At 48.8% G+C, this 18,902-nt stretch overlaps 1 protein-coding gene across 1 annotated transcript in view; it reads left to right on the top strand.

Annotated features, from left to right (window-relative positions):
• eya (eya transcriptional coactivator and phosphatase 2) overlaps positions 1–18,902 on the top strand; it is a 295,670-nt gene that overhangs the window by 204,372 nt on the left and 72,396 nt on the right. The gene's annotated exons all lie outside the window — the stretch shown is intronic.

The raw sequence follows: 18,902 nt of genomic DNA, 5'->3' as shown, positions 1-18,902 counted from the left end.
ACCGGGATTTATGAAACGAAGATTGGTTTCCCTCGAAGACGGACGGCGAAAGAAAGCGCTTTCGACCCGTTGCCTGGCGACGCGGAGCCATTGAGTTGTTCCCGTGGGGGGACTTGCGGAGGAGGCATTCGCAGGAGTGATGATGCATGGCGGCGGGAGATATTGTCCTCGCGTCGAGGGGAAAGCCCCCCCCCCCCCGCACCACGCGTCGTCGCCCGCCATTCAAGCAAGCTGCCCCCCCCCCATGCCCGCCACCCACTCGGCTCGGGGGGCGAGAGCAAAGATTGGTTTTGGGGATGAAAGCATCCGCCCGGCCCATTTATCCATCCTCCTCCCGTTCCGGAGATTTACGGCCCTTGAAGCGGAGCCAAGGCGGCGGGGGTCGGCCCCCCCTCTTTTAAGTAATTGATTGCCGCCTCGGGCGCACGAGGTGATAATCTCGCTCTTTCGCGGCGGGCCGTGTCATCGCGGCGGTGCCCCGCATTGTTGCTCTGGAAACCCCAGTGGGGGGGGGGGAAGGGTAGAGCGCTGTGTGAGTGATGGGGCCGAGTGAGAAATGGCGCGCCCCGGGCGGCCGATGTTTCGACGCGCTTCTAATTTCCGCCCCGCGAGTTAGTTACGGCCCACCCCCTCCCTTCCCGGGCGGCCAAAATAGTTCCCCTCGGGTCGCGGCGGCGTCCAAGGGAACCGGATATCCGATGGCTCCCCCATTCGAGACCTGATTTAAATTGATACTCATTTTGAGAATAACTGAAGATCTCCTTTTTATCATCTGGCGGGAGATGGCGGGCGGTGACTGGAGGGGGTGCGAGGTGTGTGTGTGGGGGATCGGGGGAGATCAACGCGCATCGATTGCGTCACTAGCTCCCCCCCCTCCCCCGCCCTGTCTTGACGTCACCTCCTCGCGAAGGGATTGTCGCCGCCGCCAGTCACGTGGTTCTCCCTCCAACTGCCGGGGGGCGCTCCTTGTCGGGTACCCCCAAACCACCCTTGGGTAACCGCCTGGGGTGCTCCCGAGCCCCGATGCATCGGGAGTATCGGCGCAAAATGACTTCATATGCGGTCACGACTCTTCGCCGGCGTCTGCGTGCGTGTCTCTCCGCGTGTGACATTGGCCCGAGGTTCGCTCTTTCTAGATGCTTTATCAATGAAGAGCCCTCTTATTGATGATGTTTTCACGCCGATGAAATTAGTTCGAGTTCCTCGGAGCGTTCAGCTCACCTAGTTCTGGTGGAATTAGTCGGTGTGCGCGCTCTGTTGATGTTCCGTTTATGTGTAAATTATCCACCCTCGTGGTGCCCTGCAAGCCATCGCTAGGGTGCGTCGTCGTGTTTCTGGATATGTTGTGGTGCAGCACTGTCGTTTGCGAGGTGAGATAGGTATCGGATCATTAATCAATTCTAATTACGTTAAAGTATTCAATTCTCAGCTATTGCTAAATTCATGATTGTACTTGATCTACAGGGTGCGGCGACGTAACTTCCTTTTTTAATAACGCTTTGCGTTTTTGGGGCCATGAGAGTCCAGTGAATAGAGCGCTTTGCTATTGGCAGGCCCTGGTTCGATTCCGGAAGGTGCCTCCGGGAGCTGCCCTCCACATCATCCATGCTGCTCGACACGCAGAATGCGCGTAAGAAACTGCGTGCCCCCTGCTCCGATGGGTGACCTCCGCACGATTCGAGTAGGGCCGGCGGCTCCGTGTTCGGTGACTTCCGCTGCCCTCACCTTTCAAATCAAACCAACGGCCCCGTTGATTGATGTCTTCGCTATTCTCTTCATTATTTTTTGCCAATGTTGCGTCTCTGTGGCGTCCATCCGAATATCCGGATCCGGCGCGTGTATCCCCGGACGACGGGTGTTTCCGGGCGCGGTTCATTCCTCCGGTCTTCGCATTCGAGAAGGTCGCGTGCCCCGGAAGCCATCGAGTCCGCTACTCATTCACACAACCTTGCCTTCGACCTCCCTGACCTTTGCATATAAGAAGTCATCTACTGGACCAGGGTAGGTGTCCAATGAAGCCTGACACTACCAACTTGCAACTCCTTCTAAGTAATGACTTACGGTGCACCAAATGCCCATAGCCCACCACATGTTAAAGTGAGTCAATTTTTTAGCCTCCCATATCTCCCCTCATATCGTCTGCCAAGCGTGGTCCGTGCCCTGCCTTAACCTCGCTGATCCAAAATCTTCCCCCCTACGTTCTCCAGCATCCCAGTGCCACTCGAATACAACGTCATGCATCCACTCGGTCACCCTTCTCAGCATTCCCCTCGCTAGACATCAGTACCCCAGGAGGGCAGGAGCTACGTGTGAAGTGTACATTTCCTAATATCGCCCCCTTCTCCTTTCCATCTCAACCTTTCCATTCGATTCCTCTGCCTTCGCGTCCTTATTCGAGCATGCGCGGAAACGCGTGATATATGTGACGGAAAGAGTGTTATAGAAGAGGGGGGGAAGGAAGCTGAAGGTACCCGGAATACAATTGAACAATTCGCACTGATAACGAAGTGGCGGCTGGGCGAATGTACACATGTGAGCATGAGCAGAGAGGGAGCTTATCTTAATTTCACTTTCTTGATCTTTTCAAATGTCACGCAGAGGGAACAAATCTTTACATACGTTTCCAAACCTATCCTCGTGCCTGCTCGTGCCTGGGATGATCCATTGACATTCTTTGGGGGTGGTTATTCAAGCGGAGGAGCGGGGTATTATGACTGCATCTTTGAATTGCTTGTTTCAAGTACAATTTAGTAAGTGAATGAGTCAAAATTGCCTCACTTTTCCTTAAAATATTACATTCCTGGAGTTTCAATTGACTCTCTCGTCTCTCTCGTAAAATTTTTACCAGATTTTATTTGGCCACCTCATCGGAGGAAAAATGTTTGGGCTCATTGGATTTGCCAGCAAGGGAAGTTGACGTAGCGTCGTCGTGCAGGGCGAAATGAAGGTTCGAAGGGCAGGGGAAGGTCCGGAGGCGGGCGCCAAAACACTGCGCTCCTGACGAGACGTGGGGCCGCATTTGGCACTCGGGTCGAGGGAGGAGGACGTATGAAGTCAGCTATTCAAAGGGTTTTTCATTCTTGCTCCCTCGTCAGTTATCCCCGTCATAGAGGACGTGCAACGCTCTTCTTGGCGAACGCAGTCAAGTCACCAGAAATCTTAAGCCGACTGGTTCTACTAAATATACTGAATTGTGTAGGTTATAATATATGTTGGTGGATCACAGGGCAATGTCATGGTTTACGATTCCATTGAACACAACTTTTGACTATTTTGTGCTAAATATTAGCAGCGTATGGTCGTGGATGGGGATCGTTGGAAGAACGTAATTTAACTAAAGTTGTTATTTATGAAAAACCCCCCTTGGCATTTTTAGCATTCACCGCATGGAATTGTTTGGCTGTGAAGTGTTAACATGACCCACATAGAGCCACGCGTGACCATCTTCTAACGATTGAGGCTGAAGAGTCGCTAAGAAAGTAATGCGATTACTATTTATAATGCTTCTTCCCGTAGAAAAATACTAAATTTCCATGCAAATGATGTACTTCGGAGTGGATGATTGTAGTTCTAGGGCGGCATGTGATGCTATGGGAAGAAGCCCTGAGCTAACAGAGATTCCACAACTCGACAACACAACTCTTTATGAATGGAATCTGGAAGCTAAATCTCCAACGAAGTGCCACGTGTAGTTCCTTGGCAAATTTCAAAGAAACTGCGGGAGATGCCGCGGCAGTAACTTTTGGTGGAGTCTTCCGATAATGCGCATTACAGTACAACACTTGCAAAGTGTAAAAGTCATCCATTCGCCTTTTCCCAGCCAAGGAGAATGATGTTTCCACTTTGATATTGCCGCATTGCTACGCGAAGTGGCGAAATGGAACGAAGCACAATGTTTATTTCGTTCATTTTCATCGAATGCATCAAATGCCATGCTATACGATGTGTGATTGGTTGTTTGATTTGCATTGATCGGAAAAACCTTGGGTTTACATTTTTTTCTGGAAGCATACCGGAAGTTCGTTTGCATGCCACGCGGAAATTCGCGGAGATCAGATCCAGTCGTCGTTTACCGTCCTCTGCATGATGGCATTGCGTGCGAGTCCCTCCGGTGCATCTTTGTCCACTTTCAGTTTTCCCAGCTCGGCTACAACTCTTCTTATCTCTTGCTCATCCTCGTCCACATCCAGTTTCTGGCATTATTTGCCAGAGTCCCTGGACCCCTTTCGCACAATCGTTCTTTTTCATTTCCCACTGGACCTTGTTGGTGTACCATGCATGTTTCAACCTTACCTCGCGCATCTGATGTAAACTCGAATGTGGACTTCTTCTGGAGATCATTTTCCACGTGGAATGATGCCGCATTGGCCCGGCTGAAAATCAAGCCTGGCACTCTATGAGAGTGGGAACGTCTTTTTCCACGGTTTGCCACTATTCCACAAACTATGACGAACCAAGAACATGAAATTCTTCGAGCGGTCACTCAGCTGTTTAGCAGTGTTCAGGGAGGTTTCCCAAAAGACAATTTTTACTCTTACCTGTATGGAAATACGAGGACATTTAGCTGGAAGTGTAAAGTTTATTGATGGAGAGACCCCGGAGTGGAATTCGGCTGTCATCTTAAAGTTTCAGACTGTAACTTCGCACTCTTGGACCCATGCGCTTTTCAGGTGCGTCCTGAGAAGTCTCTTGTTTCCTTCGAAATAAGTTTTAAGGAAATCGAGCGGTCATTGATTTGATTATTTCCTGCCTTCGATAGAATTTATTATTTTCGGCGGTAGCGCATGGCGATTTAGCGATGCATGTCAGTTCCATCGCGAATTAACCCGATTATTGCATTGAGGGGCATGTGTCAGCAATAGAAAATTTTGAATGGAAATGTTGGGAGTGAAGAGGCGCTTATTGGCCGACAGCCACCAAAGGCGGCGCCAATCATTCCTGGTCGTCGTCCTCTGGGCCGGTCGCGCGATTTCACCGCGTCGCCAGCAATATCCCTCGCCGTGAATCGAAGTGCATTCTGAGTAAACTTCACTTGGAGCGCTGCCGACTGGGGTGTAAAAAGTCCCATTCCTATTTGACTCTTTTATTCAAAAAACAACAAATGCAATATAAAAGTATTTACGGATTTGGCCTTAAGGAATAATTTCTCATAATTTCGATGGATCAGAAATTAAAAATATTATTGTTCACTGTCGATAATTCAGAATTCATTTTGACTAATGCACGCAGATGTCGAAATTTGCTTCAGCCGAACAACAGTGAAAATTTAATTCAATTTATTGCATTAAACTTGACGGTACTATCTGTAACCCTGCCCCGAAATTATAATTGTGGGTTGGAGGGGGCCCCGTATTTGATCCCTAACGTGTCTCTCGTCAACCCCTGCCCATTTATAAACGCTTTTTCATGGATCGAAGTTTTTCTGCAGATGTCCGCACTAGTTTGGGTCCTTAGGTATCACTTTGATATAATTAGTCAGTGTGTAATGATAAATTATTAACTCGTTCAATGAGATAGAAACTACGAATGCAGAGAATGTCATTTATTGTATTGTTTCCGATCGGGGGGTCGAAGACCCCTCGCGCGTGTACGCAGGGTGTCGGGGGCGAAAGTCCCTCCCGCCGCCCCTTGCGTGCTCTTCGGGTCCCCGGGTGGGCGTGGATTTCATTCAGCGTCCCCTTCTCCGTATGGGTGGCGGCCGTGGACCAATTTTGGAGATTTCCAAGCAAGGCAGGCAAGAGCGAAAAAACGAAATGGATGTGGTGGTAACCGGGGCATCGTTCCAATCTTCTCATGCTGTAAGTCATCGTTTATTCGTGATAAGTACGTCTTACAAACTCGATGCTAATCGCGAAAGTTTCAATAGATTACGTACTAAATCTGTTGAATTGGGTGGTACACCGCCATGAATGTTGTGCCCGCGATGGCCCCTGCACGGCCTTCGAAGGATCCTTTTACCAGATCACCTCAACACCTCTCCGCTGCCCGCGTCGTCTGGCGCCCTCCACCATGTCAATTTGGTGCCCCATCCCCTCGCGGCCTTCATCATCCACCGGCCGTGCCCTCCCGACTCACCCACCCCATGCCACGCCCTGCCACGTCCCCCCGCAACCCTTTCCTCCGCCCGTCGGACCTCTCTCTCCGCTCCACAATCAAAGCCCTCTTTGATCTGCGTCTACATTCAAAAGAGTCATCCTGTCTGCCTCTTTCCTTCTCCTCGATAGCACTCCACGTCCATTCGCCCAGTTTCCTCCGAAATACTTGGCCCCGTTGGGCATTTGAATAGCTGATCAATGTCCCGCCACTCTCGGCCCCTTATTTACCGTGGGCCGATTCATTTGACATATCCATCCTCGAGCACCTCGAGCGACTGGTGGTGGGGTCCCGCATCCGTGGAAGGGCTTCGCGAGGCGTGCCCACGGCGGGCGAGAGGCATACCTCCTCGGCCACCGATGGATTGCGGCCGGGGGGCCGTTCCCGAGGGCAGGGTTTGGGGGGAGGGGGGGCGTCGACGGTGAAACAAAGGCACGAAGAGCGGCGCATCAATTTCGCCCCGTCGGCGTGACGGGGCGCATCTCTCGGGCATTACGTATTCATCGAGTGGCGGAATGAGAGAGCGGGTCCCGCGCTAATGAACTCGGCGACCACTGACCTCGAACCTGCTGGGGAGCGCGGAAGGCTAATTACGCCGAGTGGCCATTGTGCCCCCGGGGGGGGGGGCGTTTCCACTCCCCCCGCTTCGGGACGAGGCTCCGACGCACATTGATTGATTGATCGCACTGATGAGCGTCGGTTGCCTTCCCCTCAACTGGTCCTCCACTGGGACCAAGACGAAAGAATTACGTGCGTGGACAGTTCGACGCGCACTCTCTCCTCTGCTTTCGTTCGGAAAAGAAATGTCCCCCAATTAAGGGTTTCTTACACTTCAGCCCGCGTGCTCCTCGGCCGGTTGCCTGAGGCTTCAAATGCAGAGGGTCCCAAAGTCAAATCCTGGCCACGTAGCTTGCATGGCCCTCGACCACTCAATGCCCTCGGCTGCTTGGTCATTCCCGAGTACTTGTTGGATCTTCGATTTGCTCATAGGATAATTGCTTGCTACGCAACTCTGGTCCGCACTAGACCATCGGAGGAACACATTGAGGCGACAAGGGGATGAGAGCAGTGGGAATAAATGCGGCGTGAGAGCCCCTCGGTGGAGGCAGGGGGGGAAGTACAAGGGGAGAAGTGAAGTCGGGAGACCGAATGTGAAGAGAAGGCATGTCGCTCAAGTGAGAAGGGGCCAATGAAGACGGGAAAATGCCACAAACCATTCAGCAAGCTCGCGGCAGGAGAAGGGAAATCAGTGGAAATTTGATATTTTTCGTCCATTCGGGGGGGTTATTACAATTCCGAGCGCGAAATCGTCGAGGGAATGGCGTGAGAATCAAGCGGAATGAAGGCGAATGCTCCCGGCGAGGAATCAATGCGTCCAGTTTCGTGTATCCCTACAGCGTTTCTTCCTTTAACACGACGTCTGCGCCTTCGTCTCTCTTTCTTGTTCGTGTGCAAAAATTAATGGCGAGCAATCAATGCAGCAGCTGATTGGGGAAGATAAAATGGCGCTTAAAACCGCTCCTCGTCAGCCCTCCCTCGTTTCCGAAGCGTAAAACCGAGAGCGGGTGCCGCGCGCACCCCTCTCCCTGGGTGCTGAGCGCGGTAGCAGAGCAAACCGTGTGGAGTGGGTTGGGGCGGCTGGTCCCGCGGGGACGAGTACGCAACAGGGTGCTGCCGAGGGCGGGGTTGGTGTCTCCCCCCCCATTTCCCATTAATCTCCGACCCACGATGCAATTATGACGAAGCAGTCTGCTCCTCCCCTTATTTGTTTTAATTTTTTCGAGACGGGGCGAGGGGAGTTGAGGTCCGTCCGCCCGCTGCCCCCCCCCCCGGTGGCTCCCCGTTGATGGATGGCCTCCTCCCACGCCGCCCCTCTTCAATCTCTCGCTCCCCGTGCATCGTCACCCTCTTAATAAGTACATCCCACCACCCCGCTGCCACGCCCCCAATCACCCGCCCCCCCGGGTGACTGCCCCCCGGGGCTCGATCTGATGCGGTGTAATGGGTTGGGCGAGTCAATTCATGAAATCTCTAATGCGAAGGCCGTCGGAGTTGTGGGAAGAGCGGAGGGAAGAGGACTGCCGACGATGGAAGTGGGATGGCGTTCCGAGGAGGATGGAAGGTGAAATCGATGCGATGGAGGAAGTGCGAGTGCGTGGTCCGTGCGCCAAGTTGCCCCTGGCGGGAGGGGAGTGGGGCACGCGCGTCGTGTGGTGCAGGAGTGCCCCGCGGGCAACGGGAATGGGGAAGGCAAGGGTGGGGCCGCGGGCAGGGTTGGTTAGATGTGTCTTTGGCGATTTCAAACCGGACATCATCGATGGAATGTTGTCCGCATGCTTCTTACTGATATAATTAATAAACGATACAACTTATGGGGATAATATTTAGAGCGAATTTCGTGCACCCACGGCGTCCAATGTTTAAAACGCCAAACCAAGCGTGTAAGCCGATTTGTGAAGAGATGCAAACATTTTTTTATACTCCTTTGAAGATTATCCTAATTTAACTCTAAGAAAGCATCGCTAATACTTTCAGATTGAATTTAAATTAATGGTAAGATAAAGTGTCAACTCATGTGGGAACTTGTCATGAAAAAATAGTACCAATAGCGCAGTCATTGGCAGAAATACTAATTCCTTGTCGTTCGTGACATTCAGGACATCTTAAATCTGTCGGTTTCAACAGAATCTCATTTAACGGTCTTTCCTCTCATTGTAATATAGGGTTATTGATGAAATTTTCTTCATTTTTCAGATTCATTGGTCTCCAATGATAGGGTGGTTCGCGATTTTAATGGACACCGGTATTAGTGAGGAATTCTAAGGCCCCAATTATCAAAGCTCTACTACGTCTATTCGAAAGTCCACCGAATACAGTCTTCATGAAATATCAACTTTTAATTTTTTTGCGGACTCTATAAAAGTAAGCAAGCAATGATTTATGCATGCACCATTTGTTGCCGTAATAAGGAGTCTCCATTTGTGTAAATTACAAGGACTTTGGGAAACTGGTCCCGATGCCACCCACCACTGTGGGTACGGATTTGGGTGTCGCAATCGTAATCGCAGGAGCGGGGGCGTATGAGCCAACGGCAACGACAGCCTTCCAAGTGGGAGCTCTCTGGCACATAGGCTTCGAAAAGGTGGATAGAGTGATCGAGAAAACCATTCTTAGGCACACCATATAAGAAACAGCTCAGCTTGCGGAGGCCACTTCGTCAATAATGGGTGCGCGCACGGTCGAGCTAATGTGACCGTGTGCGCAGCGATTGCTACGGGGTAAAGGTCATTGATTAGAATATCCTGATGACAGGATCGGCAACGCATTCTTTGACAACTACTGTCTTGACTCTCACGTACACTCCGTTTCCCACTGACCGGAGACAACGTTTTGGGGGTACTGTTATTAGTAGCGAATCAGACAAACGTTTTGACGATATAGTTTTGCCACTATTAGATGGTAGGTTATAGGTATGGTAAGATGCATATTTTGCAATTTGACTCCCAGTAAGTAAGATCAACTCAACAAACCATAGCCCGGGAGAAACCGGGAGAATTCCTTAATTCGGGAACAAATTTGCACGAAAATGGAATTATACAGGATACACGTGTGATATCTAATTGTTTTGGAAGAAATTTTCTCGACCGGCTCGTTCTAGAAACTGAGTAGTAGTAGTAGTTTTTAGGGGAGACAACTAAGGTCATTTGCGCCGTAGGGGATGGACAGGAAAGGGTGAAGGGAGGAGAGAAACCCGGCGTCGGCATTAGCCTACTCTTTACGAAAGGCGCCAAGGGGTCCGCACCTTAACGTCCCATCCGAAGGACGGCGTAATCACTCAAAGTGCCCTCCACATAGCACCTCAAGTAGGGATCGAGATACCTCTGAAAAATATTCAACACCGCAGGGATTTGAACCCGCGCCCTCAGGGTGAGAAGCCAGTACGTTAGCCCCCGCACCATCTCGAACCCCTTCTAGAAACTGAATATTTTATGATCTAAGAAACTGATCTGGTTCCCTCGAGGTCTAGGAAAGCAAACAAGACTTGCGGTTTAATTCCCCAATTTGAAGTGGGGGTGTAATAATCTAGGGGTAGCATTATGTGGAAGGGGCAGTTAATGACAAAGGAAATGCACGAAGGATTAGTTGGAATGCCCAGCCTTTGTTTGGCTAATTCTTTGGCACCGCTCCCTTTTCCCTCAATGTCCGTGGCCGTGACGTCACAATAATCCGCCTTGTGCCCAAGAGCGGGGAGGGGGGTGCAGTAGTTCCCTCCACCGCCCGTCGAAGAGTGCGCCGATGGCGCCGCGGTAATACCATCATTAGTTTGGGGGCCCGACGCCTGGGGAGAGAACAGTGGCGCCCTTTGACTGCCCATGACGTCATACCACTGCCCCGATAGTGCCTTCTAAGCGCCATGTGAGGCTCCACCATGTGTGTGTGCATATATATATACATATATGTGTGTGTGTGTATATATATATATAACCAAGCTATGTGATTTTTCGGGTACCAGATCTTACTAGGAAACCATAACCGGCACAGGGAAAGGAACTGGCCCCCCCACCCTGGTGTGTGAATTTCAAACGCCGTCGGGCTTAGCACAGGGTGAACTCTACCATCACCTAACAAACCGACCTTCGGGTTGATATACGCGTTTATGGCTATATATATATATATATATATATATATATATATATATATATATATATATATATATATATATATATATATATATATATGTATACATATTTATATATATATATATATGTTATTATTATAAGGTAATCTACCGGTTAAGGTAGGTTTTTGGATGCACAAAGCTACTAAATAAAACATTTTCTGACTCCTAACAAAACACAAAATCCCGCATCCTACTCTATATCAGGTCCCTCTTCATCTCTGAGTACTTTCTTCCTCCCTTCAACCCGTCCAACATCCCTGTCCTGTTCCTTCCCTTTCCTCTTTTGCCCAACATTCTCACCTCTATCTTCAACATCCCACTGCCGGTCAATACCTCCTTCATCCACTTTTCCTGCCTCCATAGGATTGCTCCCAACAAACCCCTCTCTTCGCCCACCATACCAAGTACTCCCTCATTTGTTTTCTTCTCTGTCCATTTCACCTTCTCCATTATTCTCCACACCCACATTTCAAAAGCCTCCAATCTACGTCTATCCTCCTGCTTCAATGACCACGTTTCCGCGCCGTACATAGCTACGCTGCATATCAAAGTTTTTACGAGTCTTTTCTTAATATCCTTACTCAACGTCCCGGTCATCAACTCCCTCCTCCTTCTAATAGCCTCTTTGCCTAGCGCAATTCTTCTCCTTACCTCCCTACTACATTGACCGTGTTGGTCCAAAACACTTCCCAGATACGTAAACTGTCCCGCCTGCTCTAGTTTTTGCCCTCCTATTTTAATGTTAAGCTTAGCCTTTTTCTTTCTAGAAAATCGCATAACCTTTGTTTTATTAATATTGATTCTCATCCCATACCCGTCGCACTGTATTTCCAATTCACTAAGCTATGCTTGCAGCTCCCCTTGGCTGACTGACAAACTAAAGCTTGGTCATCAGCAAACCTAATTGATTTTACGAATTACCAGCCCACTTTCATTCCTACCTCCAGCTCTTCCCATGCCTCTTTAATCATTTCCTCTACATACAGGTTGAACAGCAACGGTGGTAATGGGCAACCCTGCCTTACACCTCTTCTTAACACTGCCCATCCGGACTCTCCGTCCCACACTCCCACCCGAGCAGTCTGAGACATATACAGGTTGCGGATTAGCCTCCTTTCCCTCCAATCTATTCCTATTTTCTGCAAAATACTCATTAGTTTTTCCCAATCCACTCTATCAAACGCTTTTTCGAAATCTACGAAACGGGCAAATACCTCCTGGTTGTGTTCTATATTCCTCTCGATTAATAATCTCATTACTGCAATGTCATCACGCGTACCTCTCCCCTTCCTAAACCCAAACTGATCATCCCCTAGGTAATCATTTGCCCTACTCTCTATCCTTTTGTTTATGATCATAAGAACAACTTCAGCTGCGTGGGATATCAAACATATTGTCCTGTAGTCCTCATATGATGCAGCCTTTACCTTTTTCGGAATAGGAACTGAAACTGATCTCACAAAGTCCTCCGGCCAGGTTCCTTCCTCATAGATACTGCGAATGAGCCCATATAGCCTCTTCCTCCCAAATTTTCCTAAACATTTTAATGGTTCAGCGGGAATGTTATCCACCCCTACGGCCTTATTTAGTTTCATCTCACTTAATGCCCTTTCTATCTCATTGTCGAGTATGCCTGGACCTAAGCTATCTTCCTCTACATCTTGTTCCTTTTCTATGTCTAACTTTATTGGTCTAAGTTCTTTACTATGCAGTCCTTCTATATATTCCTTCCATCTCTTTTGGATCTTTCCTGCGTCGACTATTTTCTTACCCGCCTATATACTAGTAGTATATAGTATCTAACTGCTATCATCGACCTTCCTTTCTTACTTCCCGATAAAGATTTAACTTTGCTTTACAGCACACCAATTTCACCCTTCCTCTGCAAACTTTCCATATCCTCGCATTGCGTCTTCCACCATGCTTCTTTTCTTTATTTGTTGCCCGCCTCAATTTATTGTTTAACTCTTTGTCTTCCATTTTGCCTAATTCTGTATTTATATTCTTCCATTTTCTCCGCTCATCCATCTTTGTAATCATTTCATCCGTGCTCCATGGTTTCCTTATGCTTTTAGCATTAACGGTTCCAATAGTGTCTTTTTCGGCTTTAGACAACTCTTTCTTGATACTTTCCCATTTGTCTTCGATTGTACTTAGCTCTTTATCATCCTCCATGATTTCCTCTACCGCCTGTTTTTACTCCTTCCTTTTCAAACCATGTAATGCTTCTGCATTCCATTTTCTAACTCGCCGCCCCTGCCTTATCTTTTTGAAACGGGCGCTACATTTCATAACAACTAAATTGTGGCCAGAGTCCGCATCCGCTCCCAGGAAGCTGTGCGAATTTATCACACTGTTCCTAAACCTGTGTCTAACAAGAATATAATCTAGCTGATACCTTTCTAAGTCACCTGGCATTTTCAATGTATACCTGCGTCTTTTGTGGTGTCTAAACCAAGTGTTGATGATGACAAACCCCTGTCTCCTGCAGAACTCAACTGCTTTCTCCCCGCGGTCATTCTTCGTGCCTAAACTGTAGTCTCCGACCTCATCACCATCTCTTCGTTCTCCTACCATCGCATTCCAATCCCCCATCACTATCAAATGTTTCCCTGCAGGAACACACGCGATCATGTCCTCTAACTGATCGTATATCCTATCGACCTCTTCTTCCTTATGGTTGCTCGGTGGCATGTATACCTGAATAATAACCAAGTTCGTCGGTTCTGCTTTCATCTCTATTAGTAATAATTTATCCGTTACCTGCTCTATGTTGACTACGCATCTTCACACCTCTTCATTTAATACCATGGCAACCCCTCGTTGGCTTTCGTCCCCGCCGCCGTATATTATTCTATACTTATCCCTCCAGTAATCCCCGCTTTCCTTCCATCTCACCTCGCATAGACCTAAAATATCTATATTTCCCCTTTCCATCTCTCGCTTAATATTCTCCAATTTCCCTGTCCTTATCATTGTCCTAACATTCCACGTTCCTATTCTAACTAATTTGGTCTTCTTCTCCTGCGTCTTCTGTCCTGCTGCTGCTGGTTTTCCCTTGCAAGGGTTTCGTGGGATGACGACCGCGGAAGCCTTGCCTCCCCCGCTGCCGGGCACGACACACGGCCGATTGGGCCGAGCCCCGTGGTTGCCAGGACTCAAAATATCTCTATTGTCCATCATATTTTTCTAGGGAATGATAATTGAGGTGGTTTCCCGTTGCCTTCCTCAATAGTGTTTTTACCGTGACACCATCACTTTAAAAGTGGACCCCAGTGGGCCGCCCCACTGGGGTCAGACGCCATTACATCCGCCTCACAGGAACAGACGCTGCGTGGACTACCTTTCGTCTGGCTCCTAACCTTCGACCTATCTGGCATGGGTAACCCCACCAGGAGCAATGATTATTACTCCCGCAAGCAGAGCTATAGGGGTCATCGGAACACACAAGCTGTAAGCCACCGCCGGGGAGTGTGGCAGGGGGTGGATACACACAAGAATAATATCACACGAACATGGCCCTACCGCGGGCTAGCATTGTTATTATGATCCCCTATCGTTCGTGGAGAAATTTACATCTTACATCTACCTGTTCTACACTTAATCTCTCTAATATTATTGGCATCTCTCCTATTGTAGTGCGATCGGGGTAATAACACATTTTCAACATTACTGCTATAGAAACATCCTTCCAATTTATGCCAGAGATTTAATCTGTAATTTACCCTTCAGACGGGTGGTGGCGTCAACGATTCTCATCTGATTTAAAAATCACATGAGCATCGTTGATGCCACCACCCTTGCTAGTGCACCCACGTGCTGGCAGGAGCCACGACCTGCGGCTCTCCGTTCCCGCAGCCTCCGTGATTACGACCTTCCTCACCTGATAATATCTCTCATTAACCTTCTCTCCTCGCTTTCCCCAATACTCTTCCTTGGTTGGGTCCTTGCAGCCGAGTGGGTGGCGCTTGGGTTAGAGCCTGCGCGCCCCCGTGCCCTCCCCTTCCGCCCGGGTACTCACCACTCGCCCCCGACGGGCTGCCACCCTCGCGGCACATCCCTCAGGCGTTTCCCTTCGGAGAGAGAGAGAGAGGGAGCCATTAGAAGGGCAAAGGGCGTTATCGTGGCGTCTCTGCTTACGTGGATCCGCAGGCTGGACATGACTATGACGGCGACGATGAACACGGCGCCGAGAAGGATGGCGCAGGTCTGGAGGACGATGGCCAGGCGCCTCCCCCCCCCCCCCGTCGCACCCACATGCGCCCTGCTCCAGTGCTTTACCGGCGCCCCCGTGTTCCCGTCCTCCATGGCTGACGCCGCGCGTCCGTCCCATCGCGTCGCCCAGCGACGCCCTGCATTGTTGCGCCGCCGATGGGCAGAATCCTTGTAGAGGGAGCGCCCCCGTGTCCACAATATTGTGTCGCGAAAATTTCGAATCGTCACTTTTTAATTAATGCATGAAAGTACTCTACCTAGGTTGTGATTTGCCTGGATATAAATCAAATGAAGTCCATTTATTCGTTTTGTAGCAATCACCTGCCCTTAGCTGCCGTTTTGTGACTGACGGGACACATGTATTTTTGTCTCTTGGCTTCCGGAACACTTTTACGGGCGCTATTATTAAATACGAACATAAAAAGAGCCTGCCACTGTTGATTAACGTGTACAGTTTTTTGAATAGCAAATTTAATTTAAATATTACCATCCAAGCCACCGTTGGGGTGTGTGGCAGGGGGTGAATACACACCAGACTGATTTTGACCCAAATATTTCCATCCCTACTGTGGTTGGACAACTTTATTTTGTTCCCTTATCGTTTGTGGGAAAATTGGACATCGTTAATATATCTGTTCTGCGCTAAATCTCTCTAATTTTATTGAAAAGGTGGATCCTGACTATTTATTGAAAATGTAGATCTATGCCATATGCTTCTAGCTTTTCGAGTAGTTTGCTATGAGGTTATATGTGGAAGGTTTTGTTAATGTTTTTTCTACATACCTGTAAGGGGAGCTCACATGCATAAAATTCCATGGATTCACTCGAGATTAACGTGTACGTAGATAGCCTCTCAATCGTTCGGGAGTACATTGTAAGTATGAGGCGTGGCACAGGGCGGCGCGTAGGCGACAGAAACACACCGAGCGAGTTTACAGATCTTATTTCTCGTCTTGTATAACGGATGGATTTAAAATGCCGTTTTTTCCCTCGTACCACTAGAGATTAAAATAGATATGATGGCGGGCGCAAAGGGGATAATTATTATTGGTAGTGTATATATTTTGTGTGCATTTTCTGCTTGAATTTTTAATAGACCCATCTTTTAAACACTCCTCCCGCATGATTTTTACGTATGCTGTTATTTAATATTTTTCCATGTGAGCACCTTCTTTCGTGCGATTAACTTTGGTCGAGTGGTTGATCGAATTGATATTTGGGTACGGTTGTAAAGATTGTTCATGCGTCGCTGGTGACCTAACACCCCCCGCCACGCACCCCTGCGTCGGCTTGTGGGGTATTATGTTATCAACCACATGCCTTCATCTTCATCCACATAAAACTCCACAACCCGCGCAAGGGAGTATGGCGGGTGGTGTTAGGTCACCACCCGTCGAAGAGAAAAAACACCTGCTAAACCAAGAAATTCATGCCAATCTACACCCACTGACATATATACGAGGCTCATATTCATGCAAAAACCTTTTTTACTTATACGTATGCAAATACATATACTATCAATTAACATACACAGGCACCTACAAATATGACATATGTCTACGCAGCGATTATACCTTCACATAGTTGAGGCTTCTTTGTCTAACGAATTCCTTTTTCCAAAACATTTTCTTAAGTGAAGAACTGCTCCACCTGTTCCACGTCTGTCAGCATTTCTTTGTTTCGCCGTCAGTGTTTTGACCCCTCAGCTGGTTGTCTCAATGAAGACACCTCCAGCATCCGTGCATCTGATTTTTTTAGTTCTCCGTCTGGCTGAGCGCAAAATAAATCCGGCCCTGGAACATTACGGCCGTCCAAATGGATTTCATGTCAAAGACGGCTTGACATCGTTCGCCGTGGGGTAGTTTCTCAAAACCCCGCGTCGGAGCGCGCTCTTGGAGCCACGCACACGGGCTGGGCCGCTCCCGGTTCCGGACGCCCCCTCTTTCGTTTCCCGCCTCCGCTCCCCGTCCCTCCCCGCCCCCCGGGGAGATGGTGCGGAGGCATCCCTCTCCTCGGTCGGAGGCGGCGCACGAGGGTCGAGGGGCCGGAAGGATATTGGACCATCGGGAGAGGGGTTGCCCTCTCCAGACCTTTGCTGGTGTCTTGACCTCCCCCTCCCTTCAGCAAGAAGGGCCGGAAACAGAGGGGGTAACTAGGGGCAACCCCCCATCTGGTTTGGGGGTTTTTGCGCGCGGTGGTGGGGCACTCTTGAGGGGGTGAGCAAGGCAGAGGCTTCCGTCTCAAGTGCTGGCCAGTCCACCCTAGGGCCCGCAAACAATGAAGAGGGGCCCTAAGGGACAGTAGGCCACGTCTCCCGTCACTGGATTCGGCCAGAACCTGACCGCGACCCCCTTGTCGGGGTGTTTGGGGGGTGGGTGGTGTTCCAAGTCGGGACGAAGGCGTCCTTTGGTCTCAGACCCTCGGGGGGAAGGATTTGGTGTCATCCCTTGACTACACCATTCTACATAGTTCGTCCCTTGGCTATCTCTCCCCTTTCTTTGATGGCCAATATCTGAAGAACTTCGGTTAGGGCCGCGACAGGTTTTACGGTTTGCACTGGGAAATGTGAGAACTTCGAATCGCAAGTGTCATTCACCAAGACCGGGATTCGAACCCGGATCCCTAGATTTTCGTCAGGAGTGATTTCGCTGGTTTACTCCGTAGTGATTAGTGTTAATACACATTTTCTACTTCTGCGTGTTGCCCTGCAAAACACAGGTAGCGTGTGCGGTAGGGGGCAGTTACATCACAACATATGTGCAATTTATTTAAAATTGTTTAAAAAATTGAGCTCATGAGAATTACTTGTTCACATTCATTAACATTCCCATTCATTTAATCAGCGTATTTGTTTCGGTGACTCCTGTACACTAACCAATGCATCTGCTCTGTATATCACTGCACTGTCTATGACTACCGCGTACGCGACCAAACAATAATAATAATATAAACAATTTTTATTATTGTTAAACAATGCGGTCGCGTACGAAAGGTATTTTATTTATGCCACAGGCTCCCAGCTTTTGAGTAGTTTACTGTGGGATTCATTGTCGAAAGCTTTTTCAATGCCTGTAAAAACCGCGTTCATTGGGACATTGCTCTCTCCCGAAGCAAACATATTACGAACAGCAAGCGCAACTTGGGTCTCGCAGGATTTAGAGAGTTCCGGAAACCGTTCTGGTGTTTATTCGTTAACTTTTTACAGTCGAAGTGTCTCACTATTGAACTAAAAATTATACGTACCATGACCTTAGGTGCTATTGAGGTGAGGGAAATAGGTCTGCATTTAACTCTGTTCTTCCCTGTATGACCATAAGTACCTCCGATAGGGAAAGCGATAAAAAACGAAGGAAATGATAAAAACGAAGCAAGTGATGGGTGGATCCAGAGAAGACATTGAAGCTCCTTGTTGGAGTTCATAATGTTTTGTAACGCACGTACGCGGCGCTGGGGAGGGAGAGAAGACTTATTTGGGGAATATATGAACGTATTTCCAACCTGTAAGTTCGGTCATCCTCGCGAGGCTTTCGCTGATTATTACCCTTCCGTTCAGCTGTAATCGGAGTCCAATACGTTTTCCTCAAGTGGACACTATCCCACCGACGCAATGTACTCCGCCGTCCGGCCTTTGTTTCGAATCCGTTGTGGGCAACCCCTGCCCCCTCTGTCCTCCCGAACCCCTGCATCCTCACTCTTTTGAATGCGGCGGTTTTCTTGCTTTTGCTTGAGAGTTAGTGTCGGCATCGTGAACCCGTAAGATTGGAAGTAAACGAAAGATGTTTTAAATTTGTTTTTTATTCATGATATTTTATATTTGCGCATCTTCAGGCATCGTTACATCTTCCTTAATGGTATTTTATTGCTGAAATGTGTATTGCACAATTGAATTTGGGTTTGTTGTTAGTGCGGATGG

Source organism: Hetaerina americana, unplaced genomic scaffold (genome assembly GCF_022747635.1).
Source record: "Hetaerina americana unplaced genomic scaffold, ioHetAmer1.1.p SCAF_5, whole genome shotgun sequence".
In the NCBI taxonomy this organism is placed as follows: Eukaryota; Metazoa; Arthropoda; class Insecta; order Odonata; family Calopterygidae; genus Hetaerina; species Hetaerina americana.
Note: the sequence above shows the minus strand (reverse complement) of the source record. Positions and strands in the feature narration are given on the sequence as shown.